The sequence below is a fragment of the Arachis hypogaea genome, chromosome 13 (genome assembly GCF_003086295.3).
Source record: "Arachis hypogaea cultivar Tifrunner chromosome 13, arahy.Tifrunner.gnm2.J5K5, whole genome shotgun sequence".
Taxonomy (NCBI): domain Eukaryota; kingdom Viridiplantae; phylum Streptophyta; class Magnoliopsida; order Fabales; family Fabaceae; genus Arachis; species Arachis hypogaea.
In genome coordinates this window covers 69,241,061-69,260,199 of record NC_092048.1, presented here as the reverse complement: position 1 = coordinate 69,260,199, position 19,139 = coordinate 69,241,061, and the positions used below count along the sequence as shown (strand labels likewise).

At 38.6% G+C, this 19,139-nt stretch overlaps 1 non-coding gene across 1 annotated transcript; it reads left to right on the top strand.

Annotated features, from left to right (window-relative positions):
• Positions 1-18,136: 18,136 nt before the first annotated feature.
• Positions 18,137-18,242, top strand: LOC112739810 (small nucleolar RNA R71). Its single transcript, XR_003170748.1, has one exon. It is a non-coding gene; the product is annotated as a small nucleolar RNA R71 (small nucleolar RNA).
• Positions 18,243-19,139: the final 897 nt, after the last annotated feature.

The window sequence follows — 19,139 nt, the reverse complement described above, 5'->3', positions numbered from 1 at the left end:
CCAAAAATTGACGTGGCGGAAATTGGCGAGTTAAGAAATTATTATAAGAGATGTGTTGCAAGTATAGTTCTCAACCAACCAAAATTCCGCTTATCAATTTAGAAGGGTTGTCACAAAATTAAAATTAAAATACTGGGAGTATGAATCCCAGGTCGTCTCCCAACGAGTTGCAGAAAGGTGTGCTATTTTATTAATCAGATGTTTTCTAAAATGGTTTGAGTTGATAAACAGGAAATTAAATCAGAGAAATTATGTAATTTAAATATAAACCTTGACCGGGAGTAGATTAGTTGGAAGCCCTATCCTTAATGGAGTTCTCTCAAGATCAATTGATAATTGAAGGTTGTTTGCTCAGTTATCCTTTACCGGATAAAGGAAAGTCGAGCAAGTTGGAAGTCAGTTTCTATTCACAAGTTCTAATCCTCTCCCTTAGGAAGGACTAGTGTCAGTGATTATAATTAGAGGGCGACCCAACGCTAATTCCAATTATAATTTTACTCTTGAATATCCAACTCAAGGTCCTCCTTTCAATCAACTCCCAATCAAGTTATGGAACTACTCGCTCATTATGAATGTAAGCTTTGCAAAATAAGAAAGGGAAATAAGGAAAGATATGATAGATAATAATCAAAAGGATTAATAAAAATAAAAATAGTTCTTGTATTAATAAATTCTAAAGATAATCCAATAGTAACTCTGAATAAATTGAGGATATGAAAGAGTAAATGACAAGTAAAGAAAAACAAACTAGAATGATGAAGTCTTGACGGAGGTAACAACTCTTCTCAATATCCCAATCCGAAAAGCAATAAAATCAAAATCCTAAGAACTATGAATGTGTAGAGAGAAAACCTAGAGGAGGAGTAAAATTAGATCTAAAACTAAAATTATGCGGAATGAATGTTGTCTCTGGTCTCTCCATGTTCCCTAGCTCTAGTCTATTTTTCTGGGCCGAAAACTGGGTCAAAACAGGGCCCAAAATCGCCCCAGCGAATTCTGCAGCTTCTGCAGATCGCGCATGTCACGCGATCGCGTCATCCACCAGTTCGCGTCATCCAGCGTCTTGCGTTGCAACGCGTGCGCGTCGTCCACGCCTTCGCGTCACCTGTGCAGTTTCCATTCCATGCGTTCGCGTCAGACACGCGAGCGCGTCACTTCAATTTCCTCTATTTCGCGCGGTCGCGTGAGTCATGCGTCCGCGTCACTTCTCGCCGGTCATCTCCTCAATTTCTTGTGTTCCTTCCATTTTTGCAAGCTTCCTTTCCAATCTCCAAGTCATTCATGCCCTATAAAGCCTGAAAAACTTAACACACAGATCACGGCATCGAATGGAATAAAGGAGAATTAAAATACATAATTAAAAGTCTCTAGGAAGCAGTTTTCAACCATGGGGTAATTTTGGGAAGGAATTGTAGATACATGATAATTTAATGAATAAGTGGGTAAAGATTTGATAAAACCACACAATTAAACACAATATAAACCCTAAAATAATGGTTTATCAGGTTGGCTCTAATACAGAGCAGCAGGAGTAGGAGTAGGGTAGAAGGCTCTGGTAGAGAGCTTAGCTTTCTTTTCCCTTTTCTGCAATTTTACATTTCTGTTATAATTGAATTCAGTTTGGTTTATACAATTTCAATTTCTTTTTCTTTCCGTCTGCAAATGTCGTATCTGCAACTTTACATTTGAGCTTACTGTGATCTGAATTTACTTTTTATGCAAGTTATGTCTTATGCTATTATTCTGAGTTCTGATTTACTGCTTCATTTAATTTCCCAGCACCCGATTCCCTTTACATTCGCTACAATTTACTTTTCTTGCCCTTTAAGGTTTTGCTGATTTACATTATGCAATTTACTTTCTGTTACTCAATTCTCACTCAATTCACCACTGTTAGCTTAAATAAACTAATCACCTCACTAAAGTTGCTTGATCCATCAACCCGTATGGGATCGACCTCACTCTTGTGTGTTATTACTACTTGATGTGACCCGGTACACTTGCCGATGAGTTTGTGTGGAATCATTTTTTCCTCATCAAATTTTTGGCACCGTTGCCGGGGATTGATATAGATCAACAATGATTAAGTGGGTGAGAAGTCTTGATTAAGCATTTTCTTTGTTTTTGTTCTTTTAATTTTCTGATGCCAAGGTGTTTAAGTTATTGCCTCATTAGGAAATTCTCACTTGTGACATGAATTTCAATTTTCATTGGTGATGTATTTTACAAAATTCAAATGGAGTTCAACTCATCTTTTGATCAAACAAGTTTCATGGGATATTACTGATGTGGCGGAAATTGGCGAGTTAAGAAATTATTATAAGAGATACGTTGCAAGTACAGTTCTTAACCAGCCGAAAATCCACTTATCAATTTAGAAGGGGTTGTCACAAAATTAAAATTAAAATACTGGGAGTATGAATCCCAGGTCGTCTCCCAACGAGTTGTAGAAAGATGTGCTATTTTATTAATCAGATGTTTTCAAAAAATGGTTTGGGTTGATAACAGGAAATTAAATCAAAGAAATTATGTAATTTAAATAAAAGCCTTGATTGGGAGTAGATTAGTTGGAAGCCCTATCCTTGATGGAGTACTCTCAAGATTAATTGATAATTGAAGGTTGTTCTGCTTAGTTATCCCTTACTAGGTAGAGGAAAGTCAAGCAAGTTGGAAAGCTATTTCTATTTACAAGTTCCAATCGTCCCCCTTGGAAAGGATTAATGTCAGTGACTAGAGGACAATCCAACAATAAACCAATTACAATTTTTCTCTTGAGTAATCCAACTCAAGGTTTCCTTTCAATCATCTCCCAATCAAGTTATGGAACTACTCGCTCATTATGGATGTAAATTTCACAAAATAAGGAAGAGAAATACTAAAAGACATAATAACTAATAATAAAAAAGATCAATTAAAAATAAAAATAGTTCTTACAAAAATAAATTCTAGAAATAATCCAATAGTAATTCTGAATAAATTAAAGACATGGAAGAGTAAGAGAGAAGCAAGGAAAACAAAATAGAATAATGAAGTCTTGGCGGAGGTAATAACTCTTCTCAATATCCCAATCCAAAAAGCAATAAAAATGAAATCCTAAGAACTATCAATGTGTAGAGAGAAAACTTAGAGGAGGAGTAAAATCAGATCTAAAACTAAAATTATGCGGAATGAATGTTGTCTTTTTTGTCTCTGCATGTTCCCTGGCTCTAATCTGCTTTTCTGGGTCGAAAACAGGGTCAAAACAGGGCCCAAAATCGCCCCCAGCGAATTCTGCAGATTCTGCAGATCGCGCACGTCACGCGATCGTGTCATCCAGTCGTTTGCGTCATCCAACGTTTTGCCTTGCCACGCGTGCGCGTCGTCCACGCCTTCGCGTCACTGGTGCAGTTTCCAATCTGCGCGGTCGCGTGAGCCATGCGTCCGCGTCACTGCAATTTCCTCTATGTCGCGCGGTCGCGTGAGCCATGTGCCGGCGTCACTTCTCGCTGGTCATCTCCTTAATTTCTTGTGTTCCTTCCATTTTTGCAAGCTTCCTTTCTAATCTCCAAGTCATTCATGCCCTATAAAGCCTGAAACACTTAACACACAGATCACGGCATCGAATGGAATAAAGGAGAATTAAAATACAAAATTAAAAATTTCTAGGAAGCAAGTTTTCAACCATAAAGCATTTTTAGGAAGGAATTATAAAAGCATGCTTATTTAATGAATAAGTGGATAAAGATTTGATAAAACCACACAATTAAACACAATATAAACCATAAAATAATGGTTTATCAACCTCCCCACACTTAGATATTAGCATGTCCTCATGCTTAGTTGAAGGAGATAAAATAAATGAGTAGGAACATGTAAAGCTCATGCAATGCAATGCAACCTATATATGTGAATGCAGCTATATGATTTTTGTCCACTTGGTCAAAAGTAAACAAGCTCTTCAAGACAATCACAAATCAAGTTCCACTAATTCAATTCTTATACAGTAACAACGGATAAAAATGCAAGAAGGTAGCTCATGAAAGCAGGGAACCTAGAATTTAAGCATTGAACCCTCACTGATGATGTATGTATGCTCTAATCTCTCTAGTGTATAGGGTAATCACTCTATCCTTCTCTAATCATGCTTTCTAATTTTTGTTCTTCAGCTAACCAATCAACAACATTTAATATACCAATGCAAATATCATGAGGTCTTTTCAAGGTTGTAATGGGGCCAAGGTAAGGGTAAGGATACATATATGGTTAAGTAAGATTATAAATTGAATCTTTATTTAACCTAAGCTTTAACCCACACATATGTACATTCTATATAACTTAAATTTCATACTTAGCTACCCAAAATTTTCCTTTCAAATTCCTTACTCATGTATCAACTTTTATTTAATTTTATCATACATGCATTGATCTTTGAATTCTTAACTTAACATTGGGGTAATTTTGTCCCCTTATTTAATTATTGAATATTTTTGGATTTTATTTATTTATTTATTTTCTTTTGAATATAAATATAAAAATAAACATAGCTTATCAATGCACATATATTTTTAATTCTTATAGTTTCACATGAGTAGGTACCCAAATTCCCATTATATCATCATGACACATTCCCTTATTATCTTTTGTTCCCATAATTTTCCCATACTTAATTAATACACAATTCTATCTTAAGCTAACTAAAGATTCAATTGGGATATATAATTGTTTTTTCGCTTAAGGCTAGTAATGTGGTAAAATAAAGAACAAATGGGATTTAAAGGCTCAAAGTGGCTAACAAAGGTAATTGAAAGGGTCGGCTTATTTGGGATAAGTGAGCTAAACAAATAATGGCCTCAATCATATGCAAGCATATAAATATATTAAACATTGGACATATAGGATGAAACAAAGTATAGATTACAATCATAGAGAAGTAAATACACAAGAATAAAATAATTATGGTTAAATAATGTAACCATGTATAAAGGCTCAAAGTCTCACAGGTTGTGTGTTCTTTAGCTCAAAAAACATGTTCCAAATACAACTTCAAGCAAATTTAACATAAAAGTTATAATTAAAATTAGTGAAATTTTGTTCTAAAAATAGGGTCTTAGAAGAAACTTATTGTCTTTTCAATCAAGTAGAACATGCATGCAACTAATCTATTACTATGCAATTTATCCTATTCTACAAAAGAAAAAACTAACTAAATATCCTATTTTATTGGTGTTAAGGAAGAGAAATTACCTCTGGAAGTCAGGTACTGACCGACCTCCCCACACTTAAGGCTTTGCACCGTCCTCGGTGCCATCTGTCAGGAATAAAGGTGGGCTGGTAGCAGTGTCTCCACAGTCGGGACCGTCATGGCTCCCTGTGCTGGTAAAGAATGTGGAGTCCGGGGTGTCTGAGTCTCTGTATTTTCCCTTAAGTAGCTCCTTGAGGTATGTGAATCGGCGCTTGTTACGGCGCTCTCTTAGTTTTGCTTTATGTTCCTGCCGATCCAACCTCTCGAGTATCCGATGGAGCAGTTGATTGGTTGTAGGTGCTTGTGGTGTTGAAGGAGGAATGTCTTCAGCCGGTTCAGTAGGCTGGCTTATAGTGGCTGCTGGAGGTCTGATATATTTCCCGTTAGGGACGTATTGATCATCCCGTGGAAGCATGGCTTTGGTGTCCCCAGCTCTGTATGAGACTCCGGCTGCCGAGACAAGATCTGAGACCAAGGCGAGAAAAGGTAAGTTGCCCGCGATTTGTACGTGTTCCATAGCATTCCGGATGTGTCTTGGTAGGTTCAGAGGTTGATATTTAAGGATGCACCATAGTAGAACGGCCATGTCTGCAGTGAAGGAGGACTCGTGGGTGCTCAGAAAGATGTAATGGGACATAATCTGTGCCCATACGCGAGCCTCCAAGGTAAGTGCAGAAGCCAAAATTCCCTTAGGATGGGAGCGATGGTATCCGTAGATCCATCTGCTACCAGGTAGTGCGATAACTCTGAGAACAGCGTCCCAGTCAAATTGGTACATCTGGCGCTTGAGTGCGGCCTCTTGAAATGCGTCCAGTCCTTCTGGAGTAGGGGGAAGATCTAAACCTCGTTGAATGGCCTCTTCTGTAATGGGGACTTGCTTCTGACGGACATAGACAGACTGCAGGGTTGGCAGATGGAAATTGGAGTAGAACTCGACAACCCAGGAAAGATTAACCTGCCTTTGCTGTCTCTGTAGAAAACCCCATTGTCTTCGTGCAATTTGCGGCTCAACAAATTCAGCAATATGGTTTGAGATGAGAAGAAGGTATTCGTTGTTGTAACTCCTTTCTGCCAGGATGGGGAACATCTGCTCACAGTAGCGATTGGTAAATCGCGCAGTGTCCTTTGCTGGGAAGGCTTTCTCTTTAGCATCAACCTTTATAATCCTCTTAATTCTCTTTGTTGAGGGTTTTACTGTAGTTAAAGAAGGCTCTGCCACTAATGCTCGTTTTGTTCCTCTCCTTGCTGTTGATTTAGGAGCAGCTTTCTCCTTGCCTTTCTTGGTGGCCATCCTGAAAGGGAGAAAAGAGAAAGTATGTCAAAATGTCAAGGGGTAGAGCAAGGAAGATGATGGTATGGGTGGTAATCAATGAACATTAAAGATGAATGAAGTTAACACATGGTCATGACTGCATGTGAAAAATTATCATGAGGAATATAGTAAGTGCATAGGATGACAAGTAAATGCAAGGTGTTTGTTGGCATGCAGGCAAAGGCATGAGTAGCATAGAACAAGCATTCAATGTCTAAGTTAGATTACCAAGTCTTTCATACTAACAATTTGTTTGTAATGACAATTATATTAAATTAATATGATATAAAAAAGGATTTTGTGAAAAGCAAGCATTTAGAGTAGGAGAATAAAAGAATTCAAAAATAGTGCACAATGCCATACGGGCGTTTTCACAAACACATAGCATGCATGGTAAAGAAGCTATTGAAAGTATTAAATTGAACATGCAAGCAACCTTTTTAAAAAGTAAAATATAATTGTCAAACAGTTCCTGAATAATCCTCAAGCAAACCATAAGGAATAATAATGACCCTAAGAAACATCCAACACCAATTAAAAGAAAAAAGAAGGAAAAGGAAAACATGGATAATGCAAGTAAAAAGAAAAAGAAAAGGAGAAGAAAACATAAATTGAGAAGAAGAATAGAAAAGTATAGAGGGAAGAAGAAAAGAAAAACCTTGACAATGGTGGTAAGAGAGAGAAAGTAAAAAGTGAGAAAGAAGGAAGGAGAAAGAAAAGGGAAGAAAATAATAAGGAGGGAAAAGAAAAAGTAGGATTTGGGGAAGAGAAAGATAAGATATTTGGCAAATTAGGATAAGCTGTGCGGCACAAGCGACGCGGACGCATGGGATACGCGTTCGCGTGGATGGCGCTTAAATGGATCGACACGGTCGCGTCGGTCACGCGGACGCGTGATGCGTTTTGTGCTACTGGCACGAGGGCAGCCTCGCGCTCGCACAACTCTCTGTTCAAAATGCATTATTCCCAAATTCCAGGGTGACACAGTCGCGTGGTCGACGCGATCGTATGAGTGGTCATTATAGGGAGATGACACGGACGCGTGAGCCATGCGTCCGCGTGGTAAGGCTTGTGCGTTCAGCACCACTCTAGCACAACTTTCGGTCGTGCACCCTTTCTTACGTCGATTTTTGGGTCACGCGTCTGTGTGAGTGACGCAGACGCGTGGGAGGCATGTTTCCCATGTGACGTGAACGCGTCAGCAACGCGGTCGCGTGGGGTGATTTGTGCCAAATGCACACCTCCAGCCACGCTCTCGCATGACTCTCTGTTCGATTGCTTTTTCTTCCTGATGTACATATGACGCGGACGCGTCGGCGACGCTGTCGCGTCGGCGACGCTGTCGCGTCGCGTGCTCTCCCTCTTTTCTTTTTTGTTTTTTTAAAATAAAAATATGCAAATACAGATGCAAACTAAATGTGCTAATAAGGATAAGAGTTATTGAAAAATAAAACTAAGAATAAAGAAAGGAACGATCATACCATGGTGGGTTGTCTCCCACCTAGCACTTTGCTTTAACGTCCTTAAGTTGGACGCTCTACTAGCTCAGTCTTCTGCTTTGGGTGGATCCTCCAAGAGGAAGATCTCTAGCTCCTTGTTTTTCTTCATCTTCTCTCCATGATATAGCTTTAAACGATGTCCATTAACTTTGATGAGTTCAGAGCTTGAGGGATGACTTAGGTGAAAAACTCCGTACGACTCAGCCTTCTCTACTCTATATGGACCTTCCCATCTTGATCTCAACTTTCCTGGCATGAGCCTCAGTCTAGATTTGTAAAGGAGTACTAAGTCCCCAGGTTGGAACTCTTTCCTCTTGATGTGCTGATCATGTACAGCCTTCATCTTTTCCTTTTACAGCCTTGAGTTCTCATAAGCTTCCAGGCGAAGGCTTTCTAATTCTTGCAGTTGTAACTTCCTTTCATCTCCGGCTTTCTCAAATCCCATGTTGCACTTCTTTACTGCCCAAAAGGCTTTGTGCTCTACTTCAACTGGGAGATGACAGGATTTTCCATAAATTGAGCAGAAGGGACTCATCCCAATGGGTGTCTTGTATGCTGTTTTGTATGCCCAAAGTGCATCTTATAGCCTGGTGCTCCAGTCTCTTCTATGAGGTTTGACTATCTTCTGCAATATGCGCTTTATCTCTCTGTTAGACACCTCGGCTTGCCCATTAGTCTGAGGATGGTAGGCTGTTGCTACTTTATGAATTATCCCATGCTTCTTCAGTAATCCTGTTAGTCTCCTGTTACAAAAATGGGTGCCTTGATCGCTCACGATTGCTCGTGGTGATCCAAAGCGGCAAATAATATGGTTTATAACAAAGAAAACAACAGTGTTAGCATCATCAGTACGGGTAGGAATTGCTTCCACCCATTTAGAAATGTAATCTACAGCTAACAAGATATAAAAATAACCATTAGAATTTAGAAATGGACCCATGAAGTCAATGCCCCAAACATCAAAAATTTCACAGAAAAGCATAATCTGTTGAGGCATTTCATCCTTTTTGGATATATTACCAAATTTTTGGCATGGGAAACAAGATTTACAAATTTTAGCAGCGTCTTTAAAAAGAGTAGGCCACCAGAATCCACAGTCTAAGATTTTTCTAGCTGTTCTTTGAGGGCTAAAATGTCCTTCACTCTCAGATGAGTGACAGGCCTCTAAGATGGACTGGAATTCTGATTGAGGCACACACCGTCTAATTACCTGGTCAGCGCCACATCTCCAAAGATACGGGTCATCCCATATATAATATTTAGACTCGCTTTTCAGCTTGTCTCTTTGATGCTTAGTAAAGTTTGGAGGAAAGGTGCGGCTGACTAGATAATTAGCTACAGGTGCATACCAAGGAACTACCTCAGATACTACTTGCAGGTTATCAAATGGGAAATTATCAGCTATAGGAGTGGAGTCATCTTTAATGTGCTCAAGGCGACTCAAGTGGTCTACCACTGAATTCTGGTTACCACTCCTATCCTTTATTTCTAAATCAAATTCTTGTAGTAGCAGTATCCAACGTATAAGGCTTGGTTTGGATTCCTTTTTAGCTAATAAATACTTTAGAGTTGCATGGTCTGAGTACTACTACTTTAGTACCAAGTAAATCGGTTCAGAATTTATCTAGAGCAAAAACAATAGCAAGAAGCTCTTTCTCAGTAGTAGTGTAATTAGACTGAGCGGCGTCTTAAGTCTTAGACGCATAAGCAATGACAAAAGGATCCTTACCTTCACGCTGAGCCAGCGCTGCTCCTACTGCATGGTTTGAAGCATTGCACATGATTTCAAATGGCTGGCTCCAGTCTGGTCCTCTCACAATTGGAGCTTGAGTCAGGGCAGTCTTTAGCTTATCAAACGCTTGTTTGCAATCCTCACTGAACTCGAACTCAATATCTTTCTGTAGTAATCTGGATAAGGGAAGTGCTACCTTACTAAAGTCCTTAATGAATCTCCGGTAAAAACCTGCATGGCAAGGAACGAATGGACTTCCCTAACAGAGGAGGGGTAAGGTAAACTAGAATAACATCCACCTTTGCTGGATCTATAGAAATGCCGGTATTAGACACAACATGTCCTAGTACAATCTCTTGTTTTACCATAAAGTGACATTTTTCAAAATTCAATACAAGGTTTGTACTGACACATGCCTCATCAGTGGTCTTGTACTTTTTCATAGACCCATTGCTAGCACTTTCCAATGTGGTCTTATCTTAGGACCTCATGCCCTGTGTGACGTAACCGAACAACACTATCTTGTCAATCATATGGTGGGGACATGCTTCCAGAAGGTTGTTGAAGCACTCCCAGTATTCGTAGAGAGTCTTGGACTCATCCTGAACAATCATGGAAATGTCTTTCCTCAGTTTACCAGTAACTTCAGCTGGAAAGAATTTTTCCAAAAATTCTCTTCTGAGCGTATCCCAGTCAGAAACAGTTGCTGCGGGTTAAGTGTAGTACCACTCTCTCGCCTTTCCCTCAAGAGAAAATGGGAAAGCTTTTAACAAAATAGAAGTTTCATCTGCACCGTCGCGCCTGACAGTAGAACAGGCTGCTTGGAAATCTCTAAGGTGCTTGATAGGCTCTTGAGCAGTCAAGCCATGAAACTTAGGCATCAAATTGAGCAGTACAGTCTTTATTTCAAAGTCTGTAGCCACTGCTGGGTGATGCACTTGAAACGGTTGCATTGTGAAATCAGGGGCTCCAGCCTCCTGGATAGTAACTCTCCTAGGTGCTACCATGTCACCTACACGTAAATCAACCAAATCAGCAGAAAGGGAGCTTGTTTCTTCCTCAAGTGACATTTCAGATTCACCCTTAGAGAGGACTAACCGAGGCCGAGCTTGCCTTATTCGTGAGATAGTTCTTTCAATCTCAGGATCAAATACTGGCAAGCTTGGATCAGGAAGTGAACGCGTCATTTAACGAAAGAAACATGCAGCTCATAGTAGCAAAATAAAATAAAAATGCAAATAAATAAAATCCAATCAATAACTTAGCACTCTGTTGCAACTCCCCGGCAACGGCGCCAAAAATTGACGTGGCAGAAATTGGCGAGTTAAGAAATTATTATAAGAGATACGTTGCAAGTACAGTTCTTAACCAGCCAAAAATCCACTTATCAATTTAGAAGGGGTTGTCACAAAATTAAAATTAAAATACTGGGAGTATGAATCCCAGGTCGTCTCCCAACGAGTTGCAGAAAGATGTGCTATTTTATTAATCAGATGTTTTCAAAAAATGGTTTGGGTTAATAACAGGAATTAAATCAGAGAAATTGTGTAATTTAAATAAAAGCCTTGACTGGGAGTAGATTAGTTAGAAGCCCTATCCTTGATGGAGTACTCTCAAGATTAATTGATAATTGAAGGTTGTTCTGCTTAGTTATCCCTTACTAGGTAGAGGAAAGTCAAGCAAGTTGGAAAGCTATTTCTATTCACAAGTTCCAATCCTCCCCCTTGGAAAGGATTAGTGTCAGTGACTAGAGGACAATCCAACAATAAACCCAATTACAATTTTTCTCTTGAGTAATCCAACTCAAGGTTTTCTTTTAATCATCTCCTAATCAAGTTATAGAACTACTCGCTCATTATGAATGTAAATTTCACAAAATAAGGAAGAGAAATACTGAAAGACATAATAACTAATAATAAAAAAGATCAATTAAAAATAAAAATAGTTCTTATATAAATAAATTCTAGAAATAATCCAATAGTAATTCTGAATAAATTAAAGACATGGAAGAGTAAGAGAGAAGTAAGGAAAACAAACTAGAATAATGAAGTGTTGGCAGAGGTAATAACTCTTCTCAATATCCCAATCCAAAAAGCAATAAAAACGAAATCCTAAGAACTATCAATGTGTAGAGAGAAAACCTAGAGGAGGAGTAAAATCAGATCTAAAACTAAAATTATGCGGAATGAATGTTGTCTTTTTTGTCTCTGCATGTTCCCTGGCTCTAATCTGCTTTTCTGGGCCGAAAACTGGGTCAAAACAGGGCCCAAAATTGCCCCCAGTGAATTCTGCAGATTCTGCAGATCGCACACGTCACGCGATCACGTCATCCAGGCGTTCGCGTCATCCAGCATTTTGCCTTGCCACGCGTGCGCGTCGTCTACGCCTTTGCGTCACTGGTGCAGTTTCCAATCCGCGCGGTCGCGAGAGCCATGCGTCCGCATCACTGCAATTTCCTCTATGTCGCGCGGTCGCGTGAGCCATGTGCCCGCGTCACTTCTCGCTGGTCATCTCCTTAATTTCTTGTGTTCCTTCCATTTTTGCAAGCTTCCTTTCTAATCTCCAAGTCATTCATGCCCTATAAAGCCTGAAACACTTAACACACAGATCACGGCATCGAATGGAATAAAGGAGAATTAAAATACAAAATTAAAAGTTTTTAGGAAGCAAGTTTTCAACCATAAAGAATTTTTAGGAAGGAATTATAAATGCATGATTATTTAATGAATAAGTGGGTAAAGATTTGATAACACCACACAATTAAACACAATATAAACCATAAAATAATGGTTTATCAATTACCCACCATCACCAATTGACTATTCTAATGGTGGCTGGGAATATTACCAAGAATCAATAGATTATGAGCAATCCAACCAATGGGAACATGCTAATCAAGACAATTCCATGGAATACTACCCAACAACACAAAATAATTCATGTTATTATGCTAATGGTGGATGGGAGTATCAACAAGGAATAAACAAGTATGAACACCTCCCAAAGCCACAAGATGATTCATACTGCTATAACAACTACTCAGATTGTGACTGGAATGGTCAAAATCAAAGAGATTTTGATGATCCATACTTTGTTCATCAAGAGACATCATCACGGGAGTGTGCTTTCGATAAATTCATGCAAGATTGTCCCCTAATGCAACAAAATGATCCATACTATGATGAAATGATTCACATTGTGGATGGGAGGATCAAAACCAGAAAGCATATGACAGTTCATACTCCACTTATCAAGAGCCATCATCACTTGAGCAAACCTTCAATTTATTTATGCAAACTTGTCCAACCTCACCTCCCAGTTCCTCATTTGAAAATTCTTCATCACTTGATTATGTCTCAACACAAAGTCTCCTCCAAGATCCATACAATTCATTCCACCAACCACAAAACTTATTCAACAATCCACAAGATTTATTCCATATCACTCAAAACAATCTCACCACAATACATCCATAACCACAACATTTCTCTCAACTTTCATCTTTTGAACTAGTAGCTGAGGATCCCCTTCAAAAGTCCAAAGAATTATTGAAAAGGCAAGAACAATCCGGGAGAGAACAAGAAATCTTCCTTCAAAAGATGGATGAGCACTTGGAGAACATAAGGAAACACTCAGAACCGCTAACCAAGGAAGATGAAGACCACTTGATGGATGTGAAGGAGGAAGTGGAAGAGCAAGAAGAAGAGGCACCTGTGTCATGCAATATTTCAAGAAAGAATGAGGTGGTGGAGGTATTTGAACCTGAAACTACATATCTACAGAAGCTAATTGAGGTGACAGAGGAACATGAAACTTCACTCCCAAAAAACTTAATGGAAGATCAAGCAGAAGAAAGGGAGGAAGCCAATCAATGAGATTCACACTCAATTGAAGCAGAGAGCTGCATAGAGGAAGGGCTCATTGAACCATCAATTCAAAAGGCTTTTGATGACGATAAAGCTCCAACAAGCTCACAGCAACCAAGTCTTGAAATCCAAGAAGTGAAGGCAACTGACAAGAGCACCAAAGAGAGGATTGTGACCAAGCTACAAAGGACAACATTCATGAAGAACAGAAGGTCAAATGCAAACAACCCAACCCCTGAACCATCAGCAAGCAAGCTCAATCAAGCCATTAACAAAAGGATGCTTGTTGAAGAGAGACCAAAATAGGGGACAATAGCTGAATCTTCTCCCCCCTTGAGGTCATTACTCTTAACAAACTGGAAGAAGAGGAAGAAAGTGAAGAATAACATGTCAAGCTAATGACACTAAAAGAGCGCTTGTTGGGAGGCAACCCAACCTTAGGTAACATTTCATTCCTTTTCTTTGTTTATTTTCTCTGTCTGCTTTGTTTAAAATTTCAATAAATTGGCATATGATTACATTCTAAGTTTGGTGTTGCCCTGCAACAATCTGTTTTCAATCCTTATGGATGATTGCCTCAATTCGAAATTAAAAGTCTCACACTAAGTTTCTAAGTTTGGTGTGCCACTTAATTCTCTATGCAAGAAATATAGCAACACCACTTGTCTGCATAATCATAATGCCTTTACAGTGTTATCTTTCTTTTGGTTTGACATTTTTTTTATTCTCTTTGTTTTAGTTAAATCTTTGTTTTTAATGTTTCCATTTATTTTACTCCTTAACTATTTTTGTTAAATACCTCACCAAGAAATCCTTATTCATGACAGATTCTTCCCTTAGTAATTGTATTTAACATATAATAGTTTCATTTGCTTAGTTTTAGTTCAAATAAATTGACCTATGATTGCATTCTAAGTTTGGTGTTGCTATGCAACAAAAATTTGTTTCCAATCTATATTGGATACTTGCATCAATTCCAAATGAAAGTGTCACACTAAGTTTGGTGTGCCACTCATTCTTTATGCAATGTATCATGCACACCCTCTTATTTTTGCAATCACAATGTCTCTGTCTCCTGTGCCTTCATGGTTATTTTTAATTTGCTTGCTTAAACACATATGCTACTGACATTTTCTTGTGTAAGACACTCATGATCCATCTTAGACCCCATCACCACTGTTTCAATTGTTGCTTGAGGATGAGCAAACACTCTAAGTTGGTATGGGAAGGGGAAGAATAGGAGGAAAAGGACAACAACAATGAAGATGAACTACAAGGTGGTAACGTTCCTTTTTCTCCCTACTTATTCCCAGCACTATAAATTGCATGATTGTCTTTATCTTCTCCGTATGCATGTGTGTATGAATAAGCATAGCCTGAATTTTGATTTGTAACATCTTGCTGTGACATTATGATTACCATATTGAATTGTGTGAGTTCAAAAGCAATAAAGTATCATGACCATAAACAAACAAGGAATTAAAGAAGAATTTAGCATGGGCATACAAGTATTGGAAGGCTAGTATGATTAATTGTTGCTCAATTGCACTAAATTTTATTTAATTGAAGTTTTTATCTAGGACATTTTATGAAATTTTTTTAAAATCATGAAAACCTTGAAGAATCAAATGCAATTAAGGCAAGAAAAGAAAAAGGGAAAGCATGAGAAAGCTGAAGGCTCTGAGTACCAATGACAATTCATTTGTTAAGTACTCGTGGTATTTATGTATCAGGCAAAGAGCTTGAAAACAAAACACTTAGAGTCAAAGCTAGGCTCAAGTGCAAAAGCACTCCCTCAAAGCTCAAGGCTTTGAGCATCAATGATTAGAGAGTAAAGAAAAGAAACAAATGAGCTTAAAGAAGTCCTCTAATTAAATGCTTGTGGTGCTTGTGTATCAAGTGGTAATACTTGAAAACAAAGCATTTAGAGTCGTAGTTTTGTTATCAACTCATGGGGCAAAGCACCCAAAAGGAGAAGCTAATAAGAAAATCAAAAACTTATTTCAAGGAAGAAATATAAGAAAAAGATTTCATAAATTGAGCTAGATAGAAGCATCAATCATTTACCTCTCTTTTGTGATTGTGGCATGCATAGAAAACTAGCCAACCATGAACATTGAGCTACTATTCTTCTTACCTTGGACTGTAAATCTTTATTGCATGATTCTTTTCTTGCTTGGGGACAAGCAAGGTTTTATTTTGGTGTTGCGATGACATGTCATCATGTCATGTTTTTCTATGCTTTTTCATACAAGAAATTGATGATTAGTGCTTAAATATTGAATGCTTTTGTGCTTAAATGGTATATTTTTTTAATCTTTTGATTTTATAAACTTTGTAGGAAATAATAGAAGAAGAAGCAATAAAAGCACTAAAAGAAGAATCATACTCCCAAGGCGGCAAAAGAGTTGGAAACAGATTCAAGAAGGAGCAAAGAGGATTTGCAACCCTGACCTCTTCACACTCCAACAAGAATAACTCGAGCTACAAAACTTCAAATGAGGTGATTCAAGTGACATTGAAAAGTATCAACCTGCAGTAAGGCCAGCTGACCTCTTCACCTTCCAAGGAGAATAACTTGAGCTGTAGAGCTTTGAATGATGCGCTCTTAAATGCATTGCAAAGTAGACATCCAGAGCTTTCCAACGATATATAATAATTTGGGGTGAACGTTAAGTTTGGGCCTCAGAAGCTGGCGCTAACATTGGCCTCCAAACAACGCTCACTAAGTTAACTTGGCGCTCACTAAGGGAGCATTAAGGAAGAAAACCAGCGACCTCTAACAACTTGACCATGCCTTCTTCGAAGGACCATAACTTGAGCTACAGATGTCCAATTGATGCGCTTTTAGTTGCATTGGAAAGCTGACATTCAGAGCTTTCCAACGATATATAATAATCTATATTTGGAATGAAATTGAAGCACAAGTAATGTGCATCTTTAAGGCCCAAAAACACACTTGGAGTAGCGTTCACTTCCAAAGTGAGTGCCACACTCACTAGGTTAACTTTTTCGTGAATTTCAAGCTTGGAGCAAAAGCTGGTGCTATCCGTACATACTAGGAGTGCTCACTAAGTTAACTTGGCACTCACTAAGTGAGCGCTAGTAAAGAAAACAAGCGCACCAAAGAGCACGCTTGGTGAAGTGAACGTTGCGCTCATTGTTTCAAATGAGCGCTCCACTGGAGGCAACACCAAAGACCCATTTCATTGAAGCCCCAAAGCAAGCAAAGCCCATTGACATGACTCAAAGGCACAAGAAACAGTTAGACTAGGAATTTCATTTAAATTGTAATTTGTTTTTAATTTCAATTTCATTTTCATTTTGTAAAGCCTATATAAAGGCATCAGTTTCATTTCATTAGGGAGGCTGGCTCTAATACAGAGCAGTAGGAGTAGGAGTAGGGTAGAAGGCTCTGGTAGAGATCTTAGCTTTCTTTTCCCTTTTCTACAATTTTACATTTCTGTTATAATTGAATTCAGTTTGGTTTATACAATTTCAATTTCTTTTTCTTTCCGTCTGCAAATTTCCTTACTGCAACTTTACATTTGAGCGTGCTGTGATCTGAATTTACTTTTCATGCAATTTATGTCTTTTGCAATTGTTCTAAGTTCCGATTTACTGCTTCATTTAATTTCCCAGCACCTGATTTCCTTTACATTTGGTACAATTTACTTTTCTTGCCCTTTAAGCTTCTGCTGATTTATATTCTGCAATTTATAATTTTCTGCAAATTACTTTCTGTTATTCAATTCTCACTCAATTCACCACTGTTAGCTTAACTAAACTAATCACCTCACTAAAGTTGCTTGATCCATCAATCCCTGTGGGATCGACCTCACTCTTGTGAGTTATTACTACTTGATGCGACCCGGTACACTTACCGGTGAGTTTGTGTGGAATCATTTTTCCCTCATCAGGTGGTTGTTGTGTGTTTGCTGGGTGGAGTGATATGATGCATTCTGTGAATTGTGGTAGGGTGTATTTTGTGAGTTGTGATAGGGTCTGTTGTTGCCTGATTGATGGTTGGGGTTGTGGTTGTTGTATTGGTTAGATTGGTATGATTTGTGGTCTTGGCTATGGTTTTGTTGGTTTTTCCATCCAAAATTTGAGTGGCTCTTCTGACCTACATTGGGATTGTTCACATAGTTAGCTTGCTCCCATTTACATTCAACTTCTGGTGTATCTCCTTCTTGTGGAGGGGCTTGGGCTTGAACAGCTGAGACTTGGTTCTTCTCCATCTTTTTGGTTAGAGCTGCCAATTGTGCAGTGATCACTTTATTTTGAGCCAACAGGGCATCCATAGAATTGAGCTCCATTACTCCTATCTTTTGAGTTCTTTCCGAGGCATAGAAGTACTCATTTTTAGCCACAGTCTCTGTGACATCTATGACCTCTTCAATGGTCTTCTTCTTATTAAGTGAGCCCCCTAAAAATGATCTACTGCCTGTTTTGACTCATATGATAGCCCCTCATAGAAGATGTGCAATTGCACCCACTCATTGAACATATCCGGAGGGCATTTCCTTGTCAAGTCTTTAAATCTCTCTCAGGCCTCATAAAGGGTTTCACCATCTTGCTGTCTGAAGGCTTGCACCTCATCTCTCAATCTATTAAATCTCTATAGAGGGTAGAATCTTGCTAGAAACTTGTTCACAATATCATCCCAAGTTGGCAAGCTCTCCTTGGAAAATGCTTCTAACCATTTTGCTACCTTATCTCTGAGAGAAAAGGGGAACAGAAGTAGTTTGTAGGTGTCATGGTGTACACTATTTGACTTTACAGTGTCGCAAATCCTCAAGAATGTAGTGAGATGTAGGTTGGGTCCTCTTGGGCACTCCCTCCAAATGAGCAATTATTCTGGACAAGTGTGATGAGTTGAGGCTTCAATTCAAAGTTGTTAGCATGAATTGTTGGCTTTAGAATGCTACTGTCACAGTTCCCTGGGTTTGGGTTGATGTATAAGCAAAGAACTCCCCTCTCTTGCCCAACATGATTGCCAGCATCCTCTCCAACATGGTTATGCACCTCTTCCTCCATAGTAACTCCCAGATCTTCCTCCACTACTTCCTCTCCAATTATTCCTTTGCCTCTTGCTTCCCTCCTTAATCTAAGGAAGGTCCTCTCAGGTTCACTATCAAAAGAGGATGAAATTTCTCCTCTTCTACCTGTCATACATTCAACAAACAGCAAATAGAGAATAGAGGATAAGTGAAGAAATCACTCTTGTTAAGACTTGATGACCGGAATTCACTCCCCATAAAAAAAATCATGAATCTATTTTTTGGCAAGCGCACCAAAATTGTCGTCAAGTAATAACCCACTAGGAGTGGGGTCAAATCCACAGAGATTGGTAGATTTGAGCAATTTTAATCAATGGGTGAATTAGTCAAGCTGAGCAATATAGGTTGTGATTGCAGAATTTTAAATGAGCAGAATTATAAAATGACTCAAAAGTAAAGAGAAGCAGTAAAGTACAGAAAGTAAATGGCAAGAATATAAAGTGCAG